The following is a 27,968-nucleotide window of genomic DNA, read 5'->3' as shown; positions in this document are numbered from 1 at the left end:
ACTCGTTATCTCTTTGGCGAGATCCGCAATCAGTATTTTGAAAATCTCGTAGAAATTCTCCCAGTTATACCGAGAACGACTATCCCTAAGAATTACATATTTCGAATGTGAAGTTCTGAAAAAAAATCCTGGACTATGAAGTAGTTCTTGAAATGCTGAAGAAGCAGCAAAAACTGTAAACGACTTTAACAGTCAAAAGTTTAATGATGAAGTACATTGTGTTGGTAAAGCTTAGAAAAAGAGGAGAGTTGGAACTGGAAAACGGATTGAGCAAAGTATGAAGGAGGATGTAGATAAATCACAAGAACTGAATCTGCTTTCAAAGGATTCAAACGATTCAGTGCCTGCTGAAACCATTAGTAAAAACCCTACCCCTTATCCTAAACCTTTCCCGATGATATTCTTCATCATCATCTTATCCTAGATATTATAAGATATCTTCATATCTTCCGTTATACATATTCTCCATATTTCTGGAAATATTTTCACAACTATTCTTATCTGAGAATATTTATCTCTCCGTAATATCTGCGTTACAACATAAAAGAAACTGTGTTAGTTTCTAAGTTCTAAAACCTTCAAGTTTAAAATAGGAATGTTCTGAAGCAGTGTTGGGAACTGATGCATGAATTAGTATAATATAATGAAACTTGATCAACTTCATTATATTACAGTAAGTCATGTTAAGTTTCTAATGAAATGTGATGATTCACAGTACCATCATCATGTGCCATGTTACACGGCTCTTACATTCTATCCAATTCTCAAACATAATAGGAACATGTCATCCTGACAGTTCTATCTTTTCCGGGGTATTCTGGTAATTTGACAAATCAAAATTTGTCCTATTACCATTTCTTTCTTAGAGCATTAGCTATACTCATTTCGAATCTCATATCTACAAATTCCGGACCATTACTCGCTTGACTCGAAGTCAGGAAGAGAAAACGAAAGTATGAAGCTTTGAAAAATAATGAAGAATACAAAGGCCGAAAATCACCCAGGATTTACAAACCGTGTATATCAATACGTATTGCAACGTAAAGACACGGGAGAATTAAAAATATTATAATTCCGAGGAAAGGATAGAAGTAAATAGATTCTTCTGGCGATAAATGAAAGAGAAGAATGAAAGATATGAAAGTTAGAAGTATAACAAGAATTAGAACGGGATGGAGCATTTAAAAGAATACTTTAAGGTATGAGTTGAAGGAGAAAGGATAGAAGATGTGAGTTGTGGAAATAAGGAAGAGAAGGAAATGGATTTGTAGCAAAATATTCGACAAAGAAATCGAAACAGATCGCCGCACTAAATCAAAGAAGATCTTGATCGCCAAAGAACCAAATCTTATTACGTAAGATTTTCCATAAATTCCGGAAATCAATCCTAATCACGTCATCGGTTACAACAATTCTATATTTACTCATTTCACTCTTTTGTGATAGCTTCGCTCGTGCGTCTCACATAACCGAATCGTTTTATCTAAATCTTTCAATAATGATAAAATTTCATTATTACCTCATATTCGTCATGAAAACATTCCTATTGTTATTTATGACAACCTCTACCAAATTTCGAGGACGAAATTTCTTTAACGGGTGGGTACTGTAACAACCCGGAAATTTTCGACCAAATTTAAACTCTAATCTCTATATGGTTCCGACACGATAAGCAAAAACCCTAAAGTTGACCCGCACTTTTTCGATCGTTCTATACTTATAAGATTAATATTTACATAAATTAAACCTTACCAACATGATAAGTAATCCAAATTGTTGAGACTTATGTTTTCGAAAAGAGTTTTACACAACGTTTGACCGTCTAGTTTGACCGATGATATCACGAACTATACAATATATGATAATTATACGTTTGTGTATATATATGTATATATACATATTTAACATGATCTAAGAATGTTTTAATATCTCATTTTGTATTAATAACAATAAGTTATAAGTATATTTTGAAACTACTAACTTAAGTTTTCAAAACGATAACCATACGTAACGTTATTTGACTTAAATACTTATGACCTATAATGTTTATACATATATCGTATAAGTAATGTATTTAATCACTTTTAAAGACTTAAATACATAAAACAATATAAGTATATTTACAAAAGATAGCTATATTTGAATCCTCGTTCCGTTTTCTCAAAGATTTCTATACGTATACCTAGGGTATATGTACCCGTATCATACGCAGCTTCTAGATGTATTTACTATTGGTATATACCAATAAAAATCTGCTCCTTAGCAGCCTTAAATGATTAAGAAACATGTGGAACCAACCATTTGTCAAGTAGCATGAATTATTTAGCAAGAAAACAAAGTTAGGTATCTTTTTTTCCTTTATAACCTAAAAACGTTTTTATGCATGCACACCATTTCTTCACCCCATTTTCTCATACTTACACTTCCATTTCTCTCTCAAAATACTCTTAACTTCATACTTGATCATCTCTAAGCATTTTCCCCATCATTTAGCTTCAAAAACAACACTTAAACCTCATAAGAAAACCTTACAAAAACACTTCAAGAAATCCTTCCAAGAACACAAACTTACTTCCAATTTTTCATCCAATTCCATCACCCTTTTGGTTCTAGTTTTTTACTCCTCTTTTACAGCAACCTTGTCCAAGGAACTTGAGGTAGTAACTATGTTCATAACTTTATTCGATTCATATATATATAGCTATCATATTTTGTGGTATACAATTTTAACAACAAGAACATAGTTTGAAAGTTTTCAAACTTGTTTGCAAACTAAATAGATCCTTCTAACTTAACTTTAAAAATACTTCAAGACCTGTAATATAACTTAAGTATATGCTAATTTAACAAGGTATAACTTGGTTTTTCAAAGAACACCTTAAAAACTGTTTTTACGACGTCGGAGTGCAACCGGGGGCTGTTTTGGGTTGGATAATTAAAAACCATCTTAAACTTTGAATTGGAAGTTTATTCTCTGGAAAAATGATTTTTACTATAAATATGTTAACACATAAAAATTTCATGATTTAATTCAAAGTATAAGTATTTTTAGAAAAATGGTCATTAAATGATATTTTTTGTAACAAAAATGTTTAACTTCATAAGTTTCACTAAAGTTTCACCTATGCCGTGTGATTTTGAATACAAACTAAGGTATTTACAGTTCATAGTCTTAAAGAGGGACTCGATCCAAGGAGATGGCAAGTTAATCAACGAAAACGGAGTTGTAACGAAGAAACTATGACCGAAACAAAATCGGATATCCAAGACTAGTTTAGCCACGAAAATAATTGGGAAAAATTAAATAAATCACATCTTTTTAAGATAACATGATATTTTATATATATGTACTTATAATTCAATTTTATATGGTTCAGGATTACCCGTAAACAACACGAGAAGATTAATCATAAGATCCCATGATTGTACGCAACACGTCATTTGACAACACCGGTACTTTATGTACGCAACACGTCATTTGACAACACCGGTACCGTGGGTCAAGATTAATCTCGACCAATACATATACGATGGGGGTTTTATTATTTCGTTGGGGGTTTATTAAACATCTAAAAATGAACCATTAAAATTGAATTACTAACATCGAACTGCTAACTACTGACTAAGGAATTATTAAAAGTATTAAAAGAATAACAAGTATATATATGTGACGTTTGTTTAAAAAGAAAAGGTATTGATATATTATATATGGATAAGTTCGTGATATCAACCGGAGACCAAGTCAAAATATATATATCTTCAAGACGAAAGTGAGTATATAGTCCCATTTTTAAACTCTAAATATTTTGGGATGAGAATACATGCGCTGTTTTTATAAATGATTTACGTTATGGACACAAGTAACTGAAAAATATATTCTACGTTGAGTTGTACCACTGGCATACTTCCCTGTAGCTTGGTAACTAATATTTACAGCGGTATTGTAAACGCGAATCCTGTTGATAGATCTATCGGGCCTGACAACCCCAACCGGACTGGACGACCAGTATTCAACGGTTGCACAGTACTTCGTTTTGTGACTACACTTGGTACGGTGTAGTAAGATTTCATATTAAAGGGAATATGCGACGTGATTGAATGTTAAGTATGGTTACCAAGTGCTCAACCACTTAGAATATTTTTATGAAAATGTTTATATATGAAATCTTGTGGTCTATATATATATATATATCGCTGCTGGCATTAAACCTATATCTCACCAACTTTATGTTGACATTTTAAAGCATGTTATTCTCAGGTATGAATTAAGTCTTCCGCTGTGCATTAGCTCGTACTAAGGATACTACTTGAGGCTATTGAGGACTTATATCATAAGGCGTTGCATTCGAGTCATTGAAGTTCATAGAGACTATTATTAAGTAAATGGCGGTTTATGTCATTTGAATATTATGAAATGTCAGGCGATTATGTCAATTCTGGATGTAACTATAGATTGCCTTTTAAGAATAAATGCAACGTTTGTAAGATGTATCATATAGAGGGCAAGTACCTCGCAATGTTATCAACTATTGTAATTCATTTGTAATCAATATGGACAACGTCCGAATGATTAGTTTCGGATCCTTTCAAACATAAACTACGAATGCAAAGGAAAAGTTTCATGATTGAGACATCTCTAAGTAATGCAGCGGAAATTCTAGCACAGCAGGTCCTTAACAGCAAGTTTAACACCAAGACAGCAAGTCTAAACAGCGGAAGCAACAACGTCTAAGCACCTGAGAAATACATGCTTAAAAAGTCAACACGAATGTTGGTGAGCTACAGTTTGTAATCAGTAAAGCAATGTAGATCATGAGATTTCAGTGCTTCAACCAGCAGTTTAAATCAGTATTTAAAACAGTATGAAAAGTATATGTGTAACCGTGGGCACATGGTAACTAGACTTAACGTAAATATAAATATCACCCCCTAAAAGTACACGTCGTGAGTGCGTATGTCCTCGAAGTATTAAACACCCGTTAAATGCTAGCGCGACTAGCCCGGGTGGGGATGTCAAAACCTATGGATCCGTATCTAAGATTCGCGTCTACCGGTTCAAAAACCAATAGTTAAACGTTACCATGCTAAGGGGAAAGTTTATGCCGTTATATAACCCATACATATGTAAAGTTTAAGTACTCGTGTCAAGTAGTAAAACATAAAAAGGCGCATGTATTCTCAGTCCCAAAAATAGTAAAAAGTAGTAAAAAGGGATGCTATAACTCACAGTGATAAGAGCGGTAAAGTCGATAATGAAAGTACACAAGTAGTAAGTCGGTCCAAAAGGTCGTCAACCTAAGTAAAAGGTTGCTAGGTCAGTAGGTTATCCTCATAAGTTCTAATAGTGCATAAAATAAGTTTAAGTGTCATCATCATCATCGTTCATCATCATAAAAGCTAAGTAAGTTTGACAAGAATAGAGATCGAAACAATAGGCTGATTTGGGTCATCTGGTACCACCTCTACGTAAATCGAAAAGATGCGTAATCAGTGGCTATGGATCCGTATATTAGTCCCCTAGTTGCTGAACAATTTCCAGAACGAAACTTGTCTTCGTTTGACCGTGGCGACAGTTTAAGTGCGAGTAGGTTAGAAATTTCACCACAACATTAATAGGGTGTAATGACTTTCGGAATGCCATAAATCCTATACCGTAACTCGTATTAAGACGAGGTCTAAACGGAAAATTATCTAATCGAACCAAAATAACTGAAAATAAACTTTCTAGTAGGCCAGGTGTAGTGACCCGAACTTTTCCATGTTTATATATATTAATTGAGATTGATATTTACATGATTAAATGTTTCCAACATGTTAAGCAATCAAACTTGTTAAGACTTGATTAATTGAAATATGTTTCATATCGATAATTGACCACCCAAGTTGACCGGTGATTCACGAACGTTAAAACTTGTAAAAACTATATGATGACATATATATGGATATATATATATAGTTAACATGATACTATGATAAGTAAACATATCATTAAGTATATTAACAATGAACTACATATGTAAAAACAAGACTACTAACTTAATGATTTTTAAACGAGACATATATGTAACGATTATCGTTGTAAAGACATTTAATGTATATATATCATATTAAGAGATATTCATACATGATAATATCATGATAATATAATAATTTAAAATCTCATTTGATATTATAAACATTGGGTTAACAACATTTAACAAGATCGTTAACCTAAAGGTTTCAAAACAACACTTACATGTAACGACTAACGATGACTTAACGACTCAGTTAAAATGTATATACATGTAGTGTTTTAATATGTATTTATACACTTTTGAAAGACTTCAATACACTTATCAAAATACTTCTACTTAACAAAAATGCTTACAATTACATCCTCGTTCAGTTTCATCAACAATTCTACTCGTATGCACCCGTATTCGTACTCGTACAATACACAGCTTTTAGATGTATGTACTATTGGTATATACACTCCAATGATTAGCTCTTAGCAGCCCATGTGAGTCACCTAACACATGTGGGAACCATCATTTGGCAACTAGCATGAAATATCTCATAAAATTACAAAAATATGAGTAATCATTCATGACTTATTTACATGAAAACAAAATTACATATCCTTTATATCTAATCCATACACCAACGACCAAAAAAACCTACAAACACTTTCATTCTTCAATTTTATTCATCTAATTGATCTCTCTCAAGTTCAATCTTCAAGTTCTAAGTGTTCTTCATATATTCTACAAGTTCTAGTTACATAAAATCAAGAATACTTTCAAGTTTGCTAGCTCACTTCCAATCTTGTAAGGTGATCATCCAACCTCAAGAAATCTTTGTTTCTTATAGTAGGTTATCATTCTAATACAAGGTAATAATCATATTCAAACTTTGGTTCAATTTCTATAACTATAACAATCTTATTTCAAGTGATGATCTTACTTGAACTTGTTTTCGTGTCATGATTCTGCTCCAAGAACTTCGAGCCATCCAAGGATCCGTTGAAGCTAGATCCATTTTTCTCTTTTCCAGTAGGTTTATCCAAGGAACTTAAGGTAGTAATGATGTTCATAACATCATTCGATTCATACATATAAAGCTATCTTATTCGAAGGTTTAAACTTGTAATCACTAGAACATAGTTTAGTTAATTCTAAACTTGTTCGCAAACAAAAGTTAATCCTTCTAACTTGACTTTTAAAATCAACTAAACACATGTTATATATCTATATGATATGCTAACTTAATGATTTAAAACCTGGAAACACGAAAAACACCGTAAAACCGGATTTACGCCGTCGTAGTAACACCGCGGGCTGTTTTGGGTTAGTTAATTAAAAACTATGATAAACTTTGATTTAAAAGTTGTTATTCTGAGAAAATGATTTTTATTATGAACATGAAACTATATCCAAAAATTATGGTTAAACTCAAAGTGGAAGTATGTTTTCTAAAATGGTCATCTAGACGTCGTTCTTTCGACTGAAATGACTACCTTTACAAAAATGACTTGTAACTTATTTTTCCGATTATAAACCTATACTTTTTCTGTTTAGATTCATAAAATAGAGTTCAATATGAAACCATAGCAATTTGATTCACTCAAAACGGATTTAAAATGAAGGAGTTATGGGTAAAACAAGATTGGATAATTTTTCTCATTTTAGCTACGTGAAAATTGGTAATAAATCTATTCCAACCATAACTTAATCAACTTGTATTGTATATTATGTAATATTGAGATACCATAGACACGTATAAAATGTTTCGACCTATCATGTCGACACATCTATATATATTTCGGAACAACCTTAGACACTCTATATGTGAATGTTGGAGTTAGCTATACAGGGTTGAGGTTGATTCCAAAAAATATATAGTTTGAGTTGTGATCAATACTGAGATACGTATACACTGGGTCGTGGATTGATTCAAGATAATATTTATCGATTTATTTCTGTACATCTAACTGTGGACAACTAGTTGTAGGTTACTAACGAGGACAGCTGACTTAATAAACTTAAAACATCAAAATATATTAAAAGTGTTGTAAATATATTTTGAACATAATTTGATATATATGTATATATTTTTATAGGTTCGTGAATCAACCAGTGGCCAAGTCTTACTTCCCGACGAAGTAAAAATCTGTGAAAGTGAGTTATAGTCCCACTTTTAAAATCTAATATTTTTGGGATGAGAATACATGCAGGTTTTATAAATGATTTACAAAATAGACACAAGTACGTGAAACTACATTCTATGGTTGAATTATCAAAATCGAATATGCCCCTTTTTATTAAGTCTGGTAATCTAAGAGTTAGGGAACAGACACCCTAATTGACGCAAATCCTAAAGATAGATCTATTGGGCCTAACAAACCCCATCCAAAGTACCGAATGCTTTAGTACTTCGAAATTTATATCATATCCGAATGGTGTCCCGGAATGATGGGGATATTCTTATATATGCATCTTGTTAATGTCGGTTACCAGGTGTTCACCATATGAATGATTTTTATCTCTATGTATGGGATGTGTATTGAAATATGAAATCTTGTGGTCTATTATTATGATTTGATATATATAGGTTAAACCTATAACTCACCAACATTTTTGCTGACGTTTTAAGCATGTTTATTCTCAGGTGATTATTAAGAGCTTCCGCTGTCGTATACTTAAATAAGGACGAGATTTGGAGTCTATGCTTGTATGATATTGTGTAAAAACTGCATTCAAGAAACTTATTTTGTTGTAACATATTTGTATTGTAAACCATTATGTAATGGTCGTGTGTAAACAGGATATCTTAGATTATCATTTTTTGATAATCTACGTAAAGCTTTTTAAACCTTTATTGATGAAATAAAGGTTATGGTTTGTTTTAAAATGAATGCAGTCTTTGAAAAACGTCTCATATAGAGGTCAAAACCTCGCAACGAAATCAAATAATATGGAACGTTTTTAATCAATAAGAACGGGACATTTCAGTTGGTATCCGAGCGTTGGTCTTAGAGAACCAGAATTTTGCATTAGTGTGTCTTATCGAGTTTGTTAGGATGCATTAGTGAGTCTGGACTTCGACCGTGTTTACTTGAAAAATGATTGCTTAACAAATTTTGTTGGAAACTATATATTTTTAACATGTGAATATTATGTGATATATTAATCTCTTAACGCGTTGGATATTATGTGATAGATGTCTACCTCTAGAACAAGTCTCATTGACTCACCTAATAATAATGAAGAGACAAATGTAAATTGGAATGATTCGTGGACTGATTCACAATTTCCCGAAGAGGAACCGGAAGAAGAGTCGGAACCGGAAGAAGAATCGGAACCGGAAGAAGAATCGGAACCGGATGAAGAAATAGAACCGGTGGGGGAAATAATAAAACGGTTAAGTAAAAGAAAATCCTCAACCAACCGACCAAGGTTAATTATGGTCAATGGTGTTTCCGCCAAGGAAGCAAAATATTGGGAGGATTACCAATTCTCCGATGAATCGGATTCCGAAGAGAATTCCGATGATGTTATAGAAATTACCCCAACTGAATTAAAAAAGGCAAAAGAAAATAATAAGGGAAAGGGTATAAAAATAGAGAAATCTAATTCCAACTCCGATGAACTTTATATGTATCGTCAACCCCCGAAGTCCTTAAGTTGTAACAATGACCCGGGAACCTCTAAACCACCAGGTTTTTCTAAACCAATGTGGAAAACGACGGCTCGTATTAGGGGAACATCATATATCCCTAGAAACTTGGCAAAACGAACCAAAACCGAAGAAGAAGAAACAAGCGAGTCGGAATAAGATAGTTGTATTCGCGTGGTGTAATATATGTAATATAGTGCGTTTATGCTTTAGGATATATGTAAAAATTGCTTGTATTAATAAGTATTTTTTTATGAATCTAACTCTTGTCTATTTTACAGTATAAAAATACAAAATGGATAGACAACCTAATATTTTAAGAGACCTACCCGGAGACATGATTGATGAAATCTTGTCTAGAGTCGGTCAGAATTCTTCGGCACAACTATTTAAGGCGAGATCGGTTTGTAAGAAATTCGAAGAACGTTCCAAGAATGCCTTGGTTTATAAAAGGCTTTCGTTCGAAAGATGGGGGATATCACATTAGGAAATCCATAAGTTACGATGTGTTTACTTTGACGCTTATATTGCGGGGAACCCAAATGCTATCTTACGCAATGGGTTAAGAAATTATTTTGACTCAAAATATCCGAATATTGGACTTCGTGATTTAGAAAAAGCGGCTAACATGCAACATAAAGAAGCATGTTATGCTTACGGATTAGTAATGTTCGCTTCTCACCAAAGTGAGAACAAGAACATCGGGCTACAACTATTAAACAAAACGTTCCCACAAGTGACGGAGTCGGTAATTGGGGTAAGAAATGAGGTTTTTAGATTGTTACGGGACTGTTGGACATTACGTAACCCTCGTCCCTTTGACGACGTTACAACACGCTGTCTTATCAACGGCCATAACGGTTATGTTGCACAAGACCAAGGATGGGAAGTAATCCTAGTAAAACCAGAATGCATGACTTGTTTCTGGACGTATGAATTACGTGTCTTTATTGCCTTTGCTGAACGACTTGTGTACTAGCTAGAATTATCTTCACAACCATCTTGTATAAAATTTATTGTGTGCTATATTTCATGCTATATGTAAAATAAGCGGTATTGTAAGTTTGTAAAATATTGTGAAAAAGTTTGAACGCGAAATATTATTATAATCAGTTTTTCATATAGAATTGTAGTAGTTGAATTGTATATTAGCTACTAAGTATGAACTTAACGGGTAGGTACTACCCGAATTTAAACTTATAAAACGCTAATATGAAGAAAAAGCTTTTATAAATGAGTTCATATTATGCTACGAAATACTATTAACTACTCTTAATATTTTGTATGATTAACTTGTTCCATTTGACTATTTTGAAGGAAATGGCACCGACTACTCGACACACCGTGAATATGAATGAAGAGGAATTCCGTACTTTTCTAGCTTCAAACATAGCCGCAATACAGGCTGCGCTACATACCAACAATAACCTTGGATCTAGCAGTACAGGAAATCGTGTAGGATTCACCTACAAAGAATTCACTGCCTGCAAACCTTTGGAATTTGATGGAACCGAAGGACCGATCGGATTGAAACGATGGACCGAGAAGGTCGAATCGGTGTTTGCCATAAGTAAGTGTACTGAAGAGGACAAAGTGAAGTACGCTACGCATACCTTCACAGGATCTGCGTTAACATGGTGGAATACCTATCTAGAGCAAGTAGGACAAGATGATGCGTACGCACTACCGTGGTCAGCATTCAAGCACTTGATGAACGAGAAGTACCGTCCCAGAACCGAGGTCAATAAGCTCAAGACAGAACTTAGAGGGTTACGAACCCAAGGATTTGATATTACCACGTACGACAGACGATTCACAGAATTGTGCCTATTGTGTCCGGGAGCATTCGAAGATGAGGAAGAGAAGATCGACGGGTTTGTGAAGGGATTACCGGAAAGAATCCAAGAAGATATAAGTTCACACGAGCCCGCCTCCATACAACAGGCATGTAGAATGGCTCACAAACTAGTGAACCAGATTGAAGAAAGAATTAAAGAACAGACTGCTGAAGAGGCCAATGTGAAGCAAGTCAAAAGAAAGTGGGAGGAAAACGGTGATAAGAATCACCAATACAACAACAACAGCAATTACAACAATAATCGCAATAATTACCCCAACAATCGCAACATCAATCGCAACTACAACAAACGGCCCAACAACAACAACAACAACAACAACAACATCAACTACAACAATCATCCCAACAACAATAATAACCGCAACAACAACAACAATCAGAAGCAGCTATGCCAAAGGTGTGAAAAGTATCACTCGGGGTTCTGCACCAAATTTTACAACAAGTGTAAAAGAAATGGTCATAGCGCGGCGAAGTGTGAGGTCTACGGACCAGGGGTTAATAGAACGAAAGGAACAAATGGTGTCGGAACGAGTAATGGCGGAGCAAGTAGTGTCGGAGCAAGTTATGCCAATGTAGTTTGTTATAAATGTGGAAAATCGGGCCACATTATTAGAAATTGCCCGAACCAGGAGAACACGAATGGACAAGGCCGCGGAAGAGTTTTCAATATTAATGCGGCAGAGGCACAGGAAGACCCGGAGCTTGTTACGGGTACGTTTCTTATTGACAATAAATCTGCTTACATTTTATTTGATTCGGGTGCGGATAGAAGCTATATGAGTAGAGATTTTTGTGCTAAATTAAGTTGTCCATTGACGCCTTTGGATAGTAAATTTTTACTCGAATTAGCAAATGGTAAATTAATTTCAGCAGATAATATATGTCGGAATCGAGAAATTAAACTGGTTAGCGAAACATTTAAGATTGATTTGATACCAGTAGAGTTAGGGAGTTTTGATGTGATAATCGGTATGGACTGGTTGAAAGAAGTGAAAGCGGAGATCGTTTGTTACAAAAATGCAATTCGCATTATACGAGAAAAAGGAAAACCCTTAATGGTGTACGGAGAAAAGGGCAACACGAAGCTACATCTTATTAGTAATTTGATGGCACAAAAACTAATAAGAAAAGGTTGCTATGCTGTTCTAGCACACGTCGAGAAAGTACAAACTGAAGAAAAGAGCATCAATGATGTTCCCATTGCAAAAGAATTTTCCGATGTATTTCCGAAAGAATTACCGGGATTACCCCCACATCGATCCGTTGAATTTCAAATAGATCTTGTACCAGGAGCTGCACCAATAGCTCGTGCTCCTTACAGACTCGCACCCAGTAAGATGAAAGAACTACAAAGCCAATTACAAGAACTTTTAGAGCGTGGTTTCATTCGACCAAGCACATCACCGTGGGGAGCTCCTGTTTTGTTTGTCAAGAAGAAAGATGGTACATTCAGGTTGTGTATCGACTACCGAGAGTTGAACAAACTTACCATCAAGAACCGCTACCCACTATCGAGAATCGATGACTTATTTGATCAACTACAAGGCTCGTCTGTTTATTCAAAGATTGACTTACGTTCCGGGTATCATCAAATGCGGGTGAAAGAAGATGATATTCCAAAGACTGCTTTCAGAACACGTTACGGTCATTACGAGTTTATGGTCATGCCGTTTGGTTTAACTAATGCACCAGCTGTGTTCATGGACCTTATGAACCGAGTGTGTGGACCATACCTTGACAAGTTTGTCATTGTTTTCATTGATGACATACTTATTTACTCAAAGAATGACCAAGAACACGGTGAACATTTGAGAAAGGTGTTAGAAGTATTGAGGAAGGAAGAATTGTACGCTAAGTTTTCAAAGTGTGCATTTTGGTTGGAAGAAGTTCAATTCCTCGGTCACATAGTGAACAAAGAAGGTATTAACGTGGATCCGGCAAAGATAGAAACTGTTGAAAAGTGGGAAACCCCGAAAACTCCGAAACACATACGCCAGTTTTTAGGACTAGCTGGTTACTACAGAAGGTTCATCCAAGACTTTTCCAGAATTGCAAAACCCTTGACTGCATTAACGCATAAAGGGAAGAAATTTGAATGGAATGATGAACAAGAGAAAGCGTTTCAGTTATTGAAGAAAAAGCTAACTACGGCACCTATATTGTCATTGCCTGAAGGGAATGATGATTTATTGTGACGCATCAAAGCAAGGTCTCGGTTGTGTATTAATGCAACGAACGAAGGTGATTGCTTATGCGTCTAGACAATTGAAGATTCACGAACAAAATTATACGACGCATGATTTGGAATTAGGCGCAGTTGTTTTTGCATTAAAGACTTGGAGGCACTACTTATATGGGGTCAAAAGTATTATATATACCGACCACAAAAGTCTTCAACACATATTTAATCAAAAACAACTGAATATGAGGCAGCGTAGGTGGATTGAATTATTGAATGATTACGACTTTGAGATTCGTTACCACCCGGGGAAGGCAAATGTGGTAGCCGATGCCTTGAGCAGGAAGGACAGAGAACCCATTCGAGTAAAATCTATGAATATAATGATTCATAATAACCTTACTACTCAAATAAAGGAGGCGCAACAAGGAGTTTTAAAAGAGGGAAATTTAAAGGATGAAATACCCAAGGGATCGGAGAAGCATCTTAATATTCGGGAAGACGGAACCCGGTATAGGGCTGAAAGGATTTGGGTACCAAAATTTGGAGATATGAGAGAAATGGTACTTAGAGAAGCTCATAAAACCAGATACTCAATACATCCTGGAACGGAGAAGATGTACAAGGATCTCAAGAAACATTTTTGGTGGCCGGTTATGAAAGCCGGTGTTGCTAAATACGTAGGAGAATGTTTGACGTGTTCCAAGGTCAAAGCTGAGCATCAGAAACCATCAGGTCTACTTCAACAACCCGAAATCCCGGAATGGAAATGGGAAAACATTACCATGGATTTCATCACTAAATTGCCAAGGACTGCAAGTGGTTTTGATACTATTTGGGTAATAGTTGATCGTCTCACCAAATCAGCACACTTCCTGTCAATAAGAGAAGATGACAAGATGGAGAAGTTAGCACGACTGTATTTGAAGGAAGTCGTCTCCAGACATGGAATACCAATCTCTATTATCTCTGATAGGGATGGCAGATTTATTTCAAGATTCTGGCAGACATTACAGCAAGCATTAGGAACTCGTCTAGACATGAGTACTGCCTATCATCCACAAACTGATGGGCAGAGCGAAAGGACGATACAAACGCTTGAAGACATGCTACGAGCATGTGTTATTGATTTCGGAAACAGTTGGGATCGACATCTACCGTTAGCAGAATTTTCCTACAACAACAGCTACCATTCAAGCATTGAGATGGCGCCGTTTGAAGCACTTTATGGTAGAAAGTGCAGGTCTCCAATTTGTTGGAGTGAAGTGGGGGATAGACAGATTACGGGTCCGGAGATTATACAAGAAACTACCGAGAAGATCATCCAAATTCAACAACGGTTGAAAACCGCCCAAAGTCGACAAAAGAGCTACGCTGACATTAAAAGAAAAGATATAGAATTTGAAATTAGAGAGATGGTCATGCTTAAAGTTGCACCTTGGAAAGGCGTTGTTCGATTTGGTAAACGAGGGAAATTAAATCCAAGGTATATTGGACCATTCAAGATTATTGATCGTGTCGGACCAGTAGCTTATCGACTTGAGTTACCTCAACAACTCGCGGCTGTACATAACACTTTCCACGTCTCGAATTTGAAGAAATGTTTTGCTAAAGAAGATCTCACTATTCCGTTAGATGAAATCCAAATCAACGAAAAACTTCAATTCATCGAAGAACCCGTCGAAATAATGGATCGTGAGGTTAAAAGACTTAAGCAAAACAAGATACCAATTGTTAAGGTTCGATGGAATGCTCGTAGAGGACCCGAGTTCACCTGGGAGTGTGAAGATCAGATGAAGAAGAAATACCCGCATCTATTTCCAGAAGATTCGTCAACACCTTCAACAGCTTAAAATTTCGGGACGAAATTTATTTAACGGGTAGGTAATGTAGTGACCCGAACTTTTCCATGTTTATATATATTAATTGAGATTGATATTTACATGATTAAATGTTTCCAACATGTTAAGCAATCAAACTTGTTAAGACTTGATTAATTGAAATATGTTTCATATCGACAATTGACCACCCAAGTTGACCGGTGATTCACGAACGTTAAAACTTGTAAAAACTATATGATGACATATATATGGATATATATATATATATATATATATATATATATATATATATATATATATATATATATATATATATATATATATATATATATATATATATATATATATATATATATATATATAGTTAACATGATACTATGATAAGTAAACATATCATTAAGTATATTAACAATGAACTACATATGTAAAAACAAGACTACTAACTTAATGATTTTTAAACGAGACATATATGTAACGATTATCGTTGTAAAGACATTTAATGTATATATATCATATTAAGAGATATTCATACATGATAATATCATGATAATATAATAATTTAAAATCTCATTTGATATTATAAACATTGGGTTAACAACATTTAACAAGATCGTTAACCTAAAGGTTTCAAAACAACACTTACATGTAACGACTAACGATGACTTAACGACTCAGTTAAAATGTATATACATGTAGTGTTTTAATATGTATTTATACACTTTTGAAAGACTTCAATACACTTATCAAAATACTTCTACTTAACAAAAATGCTTACAATTACATCCTCGTTCAGTTTCATCAACAATTCTACTCGTATGCACCCGTATTCGTACTCGTACAATACACAGCTTTTAGATGTATGTACTATTGGTATATACACTCCAATGATCAGCTCTTAGCAGCCCATGTGAGTCACCTAACACATGTGGGAACCATCATTTGACAACTAGCATGAAATATCTCATAAAATTACAAAAATATGAGTAATCATTCATGACTTATTTACATGAAAACAAAATTACATATCCTTTATATCTAATCCATACACCAACGACCAAAAACACCTACAAACACTTTCATTCTTCAATTTTCTTCATCTAATTGATCTCTCTCAAGTTCTATCTTCAAGTTCTAAGTGTTCTTCATATATTCTACAAGTTCTAGTTACATAAAATCAAGAATACTTTCAAGTTTGCTAGCTCACTTCCAATCTTGTAAGGTGATCATCCAACATCAAGAAATCTTTGTTTCTTACAGTAGGTTATCATTCTAATACAAGGTAATAATCATATTCAAACTTTGGTTCAATTTCTATAACTATAACAATCTTATTTCAAGTGATGATCTTACTTGAACTTGTTTTCGTGTCATGATTCTGCTCCAAGAACTTCGAGCCATCCAAGGATCCGTTGAAGCTAGATCCATTTTTCTCTTTTCCAGTAGGTTTATCCAAGGAACTTAAGGTAGTAATGATGTTCATAACATCATTCGATTCATACATATAAAGCTATCTTATTCGAAGGTTTAAACTTGTAATCACTAGAACATAGTTTAGTTAATTCTAAACTTGTTCGCAAACAAAAGTTAATCCTTCTAACTTGACTTTTAAAATCAACTAAACACATGTTCTATATCTATATGATATGCTAACTTAATGATTTAAAACCTGGAAACACGAAAAACACCGTAAAACCGGATTTACGCCGTCGTAGTAACACCGCGGGCTGTTTTGGGTTAGTTAATTAAAAACTATGATAAACTTTGATTTAAAAGTTGTTATTCTGAGAAAATGATTTTTATTATGAACATGAAACTATATCCAAAAATTATGGTTAAACTCAAAGTGGAAGTATGTTTTCTAAAATGGTCATCTAGACGTCGTTCTTTCGACTGAAATGACTACCTTTATAAAAATGACTTGTAACTTATTTTTCCGATTATAAACCTATACTTTTTCTGTTTAGATTCATAAAATAGAGTTCAATATGAAACCATAGCAATTTGATTCACTCAAAACGGATTTAAAATGAAGGAGTTATGGGTAAAACAAGATTGGATAATTTTTCTCATTTTAGCTACGTGAAAATTGGTAATAAATCTATTCCAACCATAACTTAATCAACTTGTATTGTATATTATGTAATCTTGAGATACCATAGACACGTATACAATGTTTCGACCTATCATGTCGACACATCTATATATATTTCGGAACAACCATAGACACTCTATATGTGAATGTTGGAGTTAGCTATACAGGGTTGAGGTTGATTCCAAAATTTATATAGTTTGAGTTGTGATCAATACTGAGATACGTATACACTGGGTCATGGATTGATTCAAGATAATATTTATCGATTTATTTCTGTACATATAACTGTGGACAACTAGTTGTAGGTTACTAACGAGGACAGCTGACTTAATAAACTTAAAACATCAAAATATATTAAAAGTGTTGTAAATATATTTTGAACATACTTTGATATATATGTATATATTGTTATAGGTTCATGAATCAACCAGTGGCCAAGTCTTACTTCCCGACGAAGTAAAAATCTGTGAAAGTGAGTTATAGTCCCACTTTTAAAATCTAATATTTTTGGGATGAGAATACATGCAGGTTTTATAAATGATTTGCAAAATAGACACAAGTACGTGAAACTACATTCTATGGTTGAATTATCGAAATCGAATATGCCCCTTTTTATTAAGTCTGGTAATCTAAGAGTTAGGGAACAGACACCCTAATTGACGCGAATCCTAAAGATAGATCTATTGGGCCTAACAAACCCCATCCAAAGTACCGGATGCTTTAGTACTTCGAAATTTATATCATATCCGAATGGTGTCCCGGAATGATGGGGATATTCTTATATATGCATCTTGTTAATGTCGGTTACCAGGTGTTCACCATATGAATGATTTTTATCTCTATGTATGGGATGTGTATTGAAATATGAAATCTTGTGGTCTATTATTATGATTTGATATATATAGGTTAAACCTATAACTCACCAACATTTTTGTTGACGTTTTAAGCATGTTTATTCTCAGGTGATTATTAAGAGCTTCCGCTGTCGCATACTTAAATAAGGACGAGATTTGGAGTCTATGCTTGTATGATATTGTGTAAAAACTGCATTCAAGAAACTTATTTTGTTGTAACATATTTGTATTGTAAACCATTATGTAATGGTCGTGTGTAAACAGGATATTTTAGATTATCATTTTTTGATAATCTACGTAAAGCTTTTTAAACCTTTATTGATGAAATAAAGGTTATGGTTTGTTTTAAAATGAATGCAGTCTTTGAAAAACGTCTCATATAGAGGTCAAAACCTCGCAACGAAATCAATTAATATGGAACGTTTTTAATCAATAAGAACGGGACATTTCACCAGGTGGTTTGATCAGATCCTGAAAACAGTAAGCAAGGTGTTCCGGTGGGGTTCTTAGTGCTTGATGCTCATCACGGTTCTCATCCTTGATGCATGTAGCTTCAAGTGTAGAACTCGTTGATGGGTTAGCATCACCTTGACCAAGATTCTACCATCAACACACAATATGTTAAGACCAAGTAATAACACAACTCATTTAAGAGTCTTAGATGGATGATGAACCAAGGTAACATCATATCCTTAGTCTTAACACAATTACAAGTTACATTTACGACTAAAGCTACAAAATTTACTTCAATCAAGCAAGTATGAACATAATATAAGTTAAATGAAGTGATGGAACCCTAAGCTAGAGAGTTTGGATCCCTTTCACACAAGTTTTAAGGTCAAAAAGCTAGAAAGCTTGAACGTTTAGTGTTCTTGAAGATCTTGAAGCATAAAGCTTGGATCTTTAAGTTACATGAAGACCATAAATACAAGTTTTGATCTTTATAACAAAATAATGAGATCGTAAGTTAGAAAACTTAGATCCATCAAAAGATATGAAGATTCAAGGTAGAGAGCTTGCATCTTGGTTGTTCTTGAAGATCTTGAAGCATAAAGCTTGGATCTTTAAGTTACATGAAGATTACAAACACAAGTTTGAATATTTATAATAAAATAACAAGATTTAAAGTTAAAAGATATAGATCTACAAAGTGGATGAAGATTCAAAGCTAGAAAGCTTGAATCTTCCATGTTCTTGAAGGATTCAAATCCATGTTTAAATCTACAAGATGTAATCAAGATCAAAGCTAAAAAGCTAGACCCATGATGATGATGATGATGATGAATTCGTGAAGATGAGAAGGAGAAGAAGAAGAGAAATTCAAAATACTTACACTTTTTAGAGAGAGAAAGACTAGAGAGAGAATTAGAGAGTGAGTGTGTGTGAATTACAAATGAAAGCAAGTGTAAAATGGATGGAATGAGGCTTGTATTTATAGGTGAATGGGGTGAGGGAGGGGGTACATGGCCGTTAGAAGTAGGGGGGACAAGGGGGGACAAAAGTTTGCTTTTTGGTTAATGGTTGTCTAAAGTTGGTGCTTATGTTGGAATCCCATGCAACATTAAGGATAATACTTGACATAAATGCTAGCATGTTCCCTCTAATAAATGGACATTTGTCTTACTTATTAATGGGTAACTAGCTATTAATAATTGGGCTAATTAAATAGTCCACTAACTAGTGTAGGGTGGGCTAAGGCCCAACAAGGTAGATAGTCCAACAAGACTAACTAGTAAGCATAAGTAAATTACTACGCGTAATTAAGCATCCAAAAACCCAAGTAATTATTATTATAAAATAATAATTAAGATTTCGTAGTCATAATATTCCGATTACGACAAAAGTTAAACGTGTACGCTGTAGTGACCCGAACTTTTCCATGTTTATATATATTAATTGAGATTGATATTTACATGATTAAACGTTTCCAACATGTTAAGCAATCAAACTTGTTAAGACTTGATTAATTGAAATATGTTTCATATAGACAATTGACCACCCAAGTTGACCGGTGATTCACGAACGTTAAAACTTGTAAAAACTATATGATGACATATATATTGTGACGATCGCTCCAAATCCATATGGACGAACACGTCATTCATTGATTTCATTGCGAGGTATTTGACCTCTATGTGATACATTTTGTAACATTGTATTCGTTTGAAAAGGTATTTCATAAATGAATATATAAATTCCAGGTTTTTAACATCTGATGATTTCTACGTATAGACAATCACCATTTAATGGTTTACAATAATACATCTGTTGACAATACAGTCAAAATAAGATACATGGTAATGGTTTGGTGAATGCAAGTTTCTTGTATATAGCATGTATGACTCCAAGCACATATCTTGTATCACGTATAAGCAAACAGCGGAAGACTTCTAGAATCCTGAGAATAAATATGCTTCAAGTGTCAACAGAAAGGTTGGTGAGTTCATAGTTTTAATATTACACATAATCCGTATATCAATGTGGATTACAAAAGTTCAGTTGTTTTATTTAAAACGTTATCAATAGGTTTTACATAAAAGGTGGATCACAAGATTTCAGTTGTTTCATCCGAAACGTTTATCAATCGATTCTACAAAATTGAGCACCCTGGTAACTAAACTTTAATGCTTATATTATTTGTACCCTTTGTATAATCATCTTAATAATACACGCAAACCAACGTGTACGCTTCTCAAATAGCATACGTCCGTTAAAAGGCTAGCGCTCTAGACGGGGATATCAAGCCCTATGGATCCATATAATACTACTCGCACCCACCAGTTCTTATAACCGGCAGTTACTAGTTACCAAAGCTAAGGGATTTTCGGTTCAAACTCGGTGTAGAATTTAGTATGTACTTGTATCCATTGCGTTTAAAATAAAGTGCATGTATTCTCAGCCCAAAAATATAGATTGCAAAAGCAATTAAAAAGGAAGCATATGAAACTCACACATATAAATATTGTATATCGGTTAATAAAACATTTGCATGTATTCTCAGCCCAAAAATGTAGAGAGTAAAAGGGATCTTATGAAACTCACAGTTAAATATTGATATACAATATTGTAGGAAAGCACGTAGACGCATCGAAGATGATAAACACGAGGTTTGATTCACAAAAAAATACCCCCGAACATTACCCATAACCTCCTTGGCAATAACCCATAATTTCCTTAGCTCTAGCTCGCTCGAAAACTCATTTTGAAAATTACTTGGACAGCACTCCGTCGTAATATTTTTTGTACATTATTATTTTTGTATCGCAAAAATAATAACACTAATAATAATAAAAAATAATAAGATTAATAATAATCTTATTAATAATAATAATAATAATAATAATAATAATAATAATAATAATAATAATAATAATAATAATAATAATAATAAATAATAAATAATATTACGGAGTATATATATATTTGTGTATGTGTGTGATTTAAATCGAGCGAAAACACTGAAATTTATAGATGTGGCCTGAAATCTGGAGTCATGCGACTCGCATGGAAATGGCCTTCTGGCCATGCGACTCGCATGAGGACCAGGGACAGCTCACATTGTTTTGGCTCCTAGCTTGTCGACATAATATAAAATAAATATAAATATATAAATAATTAATATAATTATTTATATATTATATTTTATTCTTGTGCATAGTAGACTAGATATTTTTAGTCCGTTGCGTCGGGCGTTTCTTCTTGACTCGGGTCCCGGTTCCGGATTTTCAGACGTCCTTGCGTACTATTTTATATCGTGTACTTTGCGTTCCGCAACTTGTACTCTTGTCATTTTTTAGACGTTCTTCATCAATAATTTGAACCTTTTTAATTGTATCTTGTACATTTGAGCATTTTGGACCTTTCCGTTTTCAATTCTTCGTTTTCGCCTTTTGTCTTCGCACTTATTAAATATAAACGAATATTACTTGAATATGGAACAATTACAACTAAAATCCTGTCTTTCTTGGGGGATAATGCTATGAAATATATGTTCCTTTTTAGCCTTATCAATAGCCTTAAATTATCCCTTAATTATATCACTCAAAGTGTATCTTAAACTTTCGAGTGTTTTGGTCATTTACTTCTATAAATCATCGTCTCGCTATTTGTTAAAATACATTTTTATAATAGCGTTTTACTGTAGCAAAGTTACTTTGGCAAAGTCAAATTTTACTGTAGCAATTCACTGTAGCAAATAGTGATTTTCGAAAACACTGTAGCATTTTGAGTAATGTGGCAATTTGAAAACACTGTAACAAATTAGTGTTTAACTGGTTCATCTTAAACGCTTTAGTTAACTTATCTAAATATCAATTGAATCAATAAACGAATGTTACTATCGTTTATTATATATATGTATATATCTTTTTAATATACATAAATCAGTTTTTAAATACACATTGGAAGTTATTTATAAATAAATTTTAATAATAAATATTTCAACTTATCATATACATTCAAATAGATATTTAAACCAATAAGTTTAATGTACGGTATCAAACAATTAATACATTGTTACCTTTTCATGTTATAGTATATATGTATCTATTTACATATAATTGTTCTCGAATCGTCGAAAATAACCGAAGGGTATTTAAATATATAAAAGTAGTTCAAAAATTTTGAGATTCAGTTTTACAGACTTTGCTTATCGTGTCGAAAATGTTAATCATACAAAGATTAAGTTTAAATTTGGTCAGAAATTTCCGGGTCATCACATATATGGATATATATATATAGTTAACATGATACTATGATAAGTAAACATATCATTAAGTATATTAACAATGAACTACATATGTAAAAAACAAGACTACTAACTTAATGATTTTTAAACGAGACATATATGTAACGATTATCGTTGTAAAGACATTTAATGTATATATATCATATTAAGAGATATTCATACATGATAATATCATGATAATATAATAATTTAAAATCTCATTTGATATTATAAACATTGGGTTAACAACATTTAATAAGATCGTTAACCTAAAGGTTTCAAAACAACACTTACATGTAACGACTAACGATGACTTAACGACTCAGTTAAAATGTATATACATGTAGTGTTTTAATATGTATTTATACACTTTTGAAAGACTTCAATACACTTATCAAAATACTTCTACTTAACAAAAATTCTTACAATTACATCCTCGTTCAGTTTCATCAACAATTCTACTCGTATGCACCCGTATTCGTACTCGTACAATACACAGCTTTTAGATGTATGTACTATTGGTATATACACTCCAATGATCAGCTCTTAGCAGCCCATGTGAGTCACCTAACACATGTGGGAACCATCATTTGGCAACTAGCATGAAATATCTCATAAAATTACAAAAATATGAGTAATCATTCATGACTTATTTACATGAAAACAAAATTACATATCCTTTATATCTAATCCATACACCAACGACCAAAAACACCTACAAACACTTTCATTCTTCAATTTTCTTCATCTAATTGATCTCTCTCAAGTTCTATCTTCAAGTTCTAAGTGTTCTTCATAAATTCCAAAAGTTCTAGTTTCATAAAATCAAGAATACTTTCAAGTTTGCTAGCTCACTTCCAATCTTGTAAGGTGATCATCCAACCTCAAGAAATCTTTGTTTCTTACAGTAGGTTATCATTCTAATACAAGGTAATAATCATATTCAAACTTTGGTTCAATTTCTATAACTATAACAATCTTATTTCAAGTGATGATCTTACTTGAACTTGTTTTCGTGTCATGATTCTGCTTCAAGAACTTCGAGCCATCCAAGGATCCATTGAAGCTAGATCCATTTTTCTCTTTTCCAGTAGGTTTATCCAAGGAAATTAAGGTAGTAATGATGTTCATAACATCATTCAATTCATACATATAAAGCTATCTTATTCGAAGGTTTAAACTTGTAATCACTAGAACATAGTTTAGTTAATTCTAAACTTGTTCGCAAACAAAAGTTAATCCTTCTAACTTGACTTTTAAAATCAACTAAACACATGTTCTATATCTATATGATATGCTAACTTAATGATTTAAAACCTGGAAACACGAAAAATACCGTAAAACCGGATTTACGCCGTCGTAGTAACACCGCGGGCTGTTTTGGGTTAGTTAATTAAAAACTATGATAAACTTTGATTTAAAAGTTGTTATTCTGAGAAAATGATTTTTATTATGAACATGAAACTATATCCAAAAATTATGGTTAAACTCAAAGTGGAAGTATGTTTTCTAAAATGGTCATCTAGACGTCGTTCTTTCGACTGAAATGACTACCTTTACAAAAACGACTTGTAACTTATTTTTCCGACTATAAACCTATACTTTTTCTGTTTAGATTCATAAAATAGAGTTCAATATGAAACTATATCAATTTGATTCACTCAAAACGGATTTAAAATGAAGAAGTTATGGGTAAAACAAGATTGGATAATTTTTCTCATTTTAGCTACGTGAAAATTGGTAACAAATCTATTCCAACCATAACTTAATCAACTTGTATTGTATATTATGTAATCTTGAGATACCATAGACACGTATACAATGTTTCGACCTATCATGTCGACACATCTATATATATTTCGGAACAACCATAGACACTCGATATGTGAATGTTGGAGTTAGCTATACAGGGTTGAGGTTGATTCCAAAATATATATAGTTTGAGTTGTGATCAATACTGAGATACGTATACACTGGGTCGTGGATTGATTCAAGATAATATTTATCGATTTATTTCTGTACATATAACTGTGGACAACTAGTTATAGGTTACTAACGAGGACAGCTGACTTAATAAACTTAAAACATCAAAATATATTAAAAGTGTTGTAAATATATTTTGAACATACTTTAATATATATGTATATATTGTTATAGGTTCGTGAATCAACAGTGGCCAAGTCTTACTTCCCGACGAAGTAAAAATCTGTGAATGTGAGTTATAGTCCCACTTTTAAAATCTAATATTTTTGGGATGAGAATACATGCAGGTTTTATAAATGATTTACAAAATAGACACAAGTACGTGAAACTACATTCTATGGTTGAATTATCGAAATCGAATATGCCCCTTTTTATTAAGTCTGGTAATCTAAGAATTAGGGAACAGACACCCTAATTGACGCGAATCCTAAAGATAGATCTATTGGGCCTAACAAACCCCATCCAAAGTACCGGATGCTTTAGTACTTCGAAATTTATATCATATCCGAAGGGTGTCCCGGAATGATGGGGATATTCTTATATATGCATCTTGTTATTGTCGGTTACCAGGTGTTCACCATATGAATGATTTTTATCTCTATGTATGGGATGTGTATTGAAATATGAAATCTTGTGGTCTATTATTATGATTTGATATATATAGGTTAAACCTATAACTCACCAACATTTTTTGTTGACGTTTTAAGCATGTTTATTCTCAGGTGATTATTAAGAGCTTTCGCTGTCGCATACTTAAATAAGGACGAGATTTGGAGTCCATGCTTGTATGATATTGTGTAAAAACTGCATTCAAGAAACTTATTTTGTTGTAACATATTTGTATTGTAAACCATTATGTAATGGTCGTGTGTAAACAGAATATTTTAGATTATCATTATTTGATAATCTACGTAAAGCTTTTTAAACCTTTATTGATGATATAAAGGTTATGGTTTGCTTTAAAATGAATGCAGTCTTTGAAAAACGTCTCATATAGAGGTCAAAACCTCGCAACGAAATCAATTAATATGGAACATTTTTAATCAATAAGAACGGGACATTTCAGTTGGTATCAGAGCGTTGGTCTTAGAGAACCAGAAAATTTGCATTAGTGTGTCTTATCGAGTTTGTTAGGATGCATTAGTGAGTCTGGACTTCGACCGTGTTTTCTTTAAAAATGATTGCTTAACATTTTTGTTGGAAACTATATATTTTTAACATATGAATATTATGTGATATATTAATCTCTTAACGTGTTTGATATTATGTGATAGATGTCTACCTCTAGAACAAGTCCCATTGACTCACCTAATAATAATGAAGAGTCAAATGTAAATTGGAATGATTTGTGGACTGATTCACAAGTTCCCGAAGAGGAACCGGAAGAAGAGTCGGAACCGGAAGAAGAATCGGAACCGGAAGAAGAATCGGAACCGGATGAAGAAATAGAACCGGTGGGGGAAATAATAAAACGGTTAAGTAAAAGAAAATCCTCAACCAACCGACCAAAGTTAATTATGGTCAATGGTGTTTTCGCCAAGGAAGCAAAATATTGGGAGGATTACCAATTCTCCGATGAATCGGATTCCGAATAGAATTCCGATGATGTTATAGAAATTACCCCAACTGAATTTAAAAAGGCAAAAGAAAATAATAAGGGAAAGGGCATAAAAATAGAGAAATCTAATTCCAACCCCGATGAACTTTATATGTATCGTCAACCCCCGAAGTCCTTAAGTTGTAACAATGACCCGGGAACCTCTAAACCACCAGGTTTTTCTAAACCAATGTGGATAACGACGGCTCGTATTAGGGGAAAATCATATATCCCTAGAAACTTGGCAAAACGAACCAAAACCGAAGAAGAAGAAACAAGCGAGTCGGAATAAGATAGTTGTATTCATGTGGTGTAATATATGTAATGTAGTGTGCTTATGCTTTATGATATATGTAAAAATTGCTTGTATTAATAAGTATTTTTTTTATATCTAACTCTTGTCTATTTTACAGTATAAAAACGCAAAATGGATAGACAACCCAATATTTTAAGAGACCTACCCGGAGACATGATTGATGAAATCTTGTCTAGAGTCGGTCAGAATTCCTCGGCACAACTATTTAAGGCGAGATCAGTTTGTAAGTCATTCGAAGAACGTTCCAAGAATGTCTTGGTTTATAAGAGACTTTCGTTTGAAAGATGGGGGATATCACATTGGGAAACCCATAAGTTACGATGTGTTTACTTTGACGCATATATTGCGGGGAACCCAAATGCTATTTTACGCAACGGGTTAAGAAATTATTTTGACTCAATATATCCGAATATTGGATTTCGTGATTTAGAAAAAGCGGCTAACATGCAACATAAAGAAGCATGTTATGCTTACGGATTAGTAATGTTCGCTTCTCACCAAAGTGAGAACAAGAACATCGGGCTACAACTATTAAACAAAACGTTCCCACAAGTGACGGAGTCGGTAATTGGGGTAAGAAATGAGGTTTTTAGATTGTTACGGGACTGTTGGACATTACGTAACCCTCGTCCCTTTGACGACGTTACAACACGCTGTCTTATCAACGGCCATAACGGTTATGTTGCACAAGACCAAGGATGGGAAGTAGTCCTAGTAAAACCAGAATGCATGACTTGTTTCTGGACGTATGAATTACGTGTCTTTATTGCCTTTGCTGAACGACTTGTGTACTAGCTAGAATTATCTTCACAACTATCTTGTATCAAAGTTATTGTGTGCTATATTTCATGCTTTATGTAAAATAAGC

At 33.5% G+C, this 27,968-nt stretch overlaps 1 pseudogene; it reads right to left on the bottom strand.

Moving 5' to 3' along the window:
- The window catches only part of LOC139856014 (trans-resveratrol di-O-methyltransferase-like), an 89,957-nt pseudogene that overhangs the window by 31,225 nt on the left and 30,764 nt on the right, over positions 1-27,968 (bottom strand).

Source organism: Rutidosis leptorrhynchoides, chromosome 6, assembly GCF_046630445.1.
Source record: "Rutidosis leptorrhynchoides isolate AG116_Rl617_1_P2 chromosome 6, CSIRO_AGI_Rlap_v1, whole genome shotgun sequence".
Classification (NCBI taxonomy): domain Eukaryota; kingdom Viridiplantae; phylum Streptophyta; class Magnoliopsida; order Asterales; family Asteraceae; genus Rutidosis; species Rutidosis leptorrhynchoides.
The sequence above is the reverse complement of the archived record's forward strand: the minus strand, read 5'-3'. Positions and strand labels throughout refer to the sequence as shown.